Source organism: Grammomys surdaster, unplaced genomic scaffold (genome assembly GCF_004785775.1).
Source record: "Grammomys surdaster isolate TR1022 unplaced genomic scaffold, NIH_TR_1.0 199, whole genome shotgun sequence".
In the NCBI taxonomy this organism is placed as follows: domain Eukaryota; kingdom Metazoa; phylum Chordata; class Mammalia; order Rodentia; family Muridae; genus Grammomys; species Grammomys surdaster.
Genome location: NW_021604644.1, coordinates 1155716 through 1157394, shown reverse-complemented (window position 1 = coordinate 1157394; position 1679 = coordinate 1155716). Strand labels below are relative to the sequence as shown.

The following is a 1679-nucleotide window of genomic DNA, read 5'->3' as shown; positions in this document are numbered from 1 at the left end:
GGAAGTGGTGGAACCAGGCTGGCAGAGATGGGTTACCAGGAGTAAGCCTTTGAGAGTTTTAGCCCAGTTCTTCTGATTCCAAGATTTACTTCCCAGCCACCCTGCAAGCTCCTGCTGCTGTGGACTGAGCTGCTTTTATTACCATGTCCCCTTAACCATGATGGATAACTGATCCCTCTGAAACTGGGAGCCAAAAGCAGCTTCTTTAGGTCATGCCTGTTAGATATGTAATCCCAGTAATGAGTAACCCAGTGGGAGATACCATTCCCACTTGTTTTCTTTCTTTTTTTTTTTTTTACTTTACAAGCCAGATATATTTTAAAAAGATCGTGTTTACAATAAGTAAATTATGTAGTGAAGAAACATCAAAATGAAGTTGATTAAAAAGGCACATTTGAAAAGTTTAAGAGTACAAAGAGTCCCCTGTTTGTTGTACTAGCACAGGACCAAAGGGAAACAGATATATTACAATTACATTCTCAGGGGGAAGGTTTCTGTCAGTGGAAGTGATTAACACTGGCTTCTTTTCTCCCCATTCTGGGGCAGTCTTTTCCTTCCTTGGCTTCAGAGAGACAAGTTAATCTTCGGCCATGTAGAGGCGATACATCAGAGCTACAGCCAGGGCAGAGATGGCTGGGATCACCCAATTGGTCCACCAACTGGAATTAGACTCAACAGTGGTGATAAGAGTGTCCGAAGGCTTGGCTATCTTTGATCTGTCATCTGGATGGAGTTCTCCGATGATGTATGTTTTAGACAGTTCCCGTGCATCCGTAGAGTGCCCGACGTCCTCAAAGTTCTCGGTAGCATCGCCCCCCAGCTTGCTCTCTTAGGACTTCTTCCCCACCAGGATGCTCTTCGAGAAACTTGGTCAGATCGTACACCTTGTGATGTAGGATCACCCAGGTGCTCTTGCTGTCTTTGTGCTTCTGAATCTCTTCCAGGGTGTAGTACTTCACATCCTTGTCTGATTGCCCGGCCATCTCGGAACAGTGAGCCTTCTGGGCCCTGCAACATAGCCTTGCAGGGCAGTGCTATGATCAGTTCTGAGCAACTCAACCCGGGACATTCCCAGCCCCACCGGGCAGAGTGCCCGGGGCCGGGAGGGGTGGCGCCTCAAACTCTCCCACTTGTTTTCTAAATGGGATGTGGCCTCCTCTCCTTGAACCCCCATAGCATTCAGTTTGTAGATCTCTTACGTTAGTAATAATAATGCCATAAGTTCTATAGAGTGCAAAGCACTTTCTCATGCCAGTGTTTTATTTTTTTTAATTCTTACTACAGTTTCATTGAGAAAAAAGAATCCTGTCCTTACTCGGATTATCCTGTGACATCACAATATTCTCTAAAATACAATACAATACAATACAATACAATACAATACAATACAATACAAGCAAGAGCCACCCAATGGATTACCCCACTGATCATTACCATCTGTCAAGAACAACTGAGGCTGCCATTGTCAAGGGCCATACTTTCTAATAGGTACTGGGAGAACTACTTTTTGTAGATGGTGTGTCTTTTATTTGCCTCTTGATATCTATAGTTGTTAAATTGCACACACACACACACTACACACAGTCACAATCTAAAATCAAATATGTATTTTCTTTCTCTAGGAACACTTTTACTAGTTGTAAAAACTAGTTATTCTACAAATGAAATGACTTTTTTTT

General features: G+C 43.1%; 1 pseudogene; it reads right to left on the bottom strand.

The window, feature by feature from the left end:
* Positions 1 to 546: 546 nt before the first annotated feature.
* LOC114623601 lies at positions 547 to 1020 on the bottom strand (annotated as a pseudogene).
* Between the last annotated feature and the right edge of the window lie 659 nt (positions 1021 to 1679).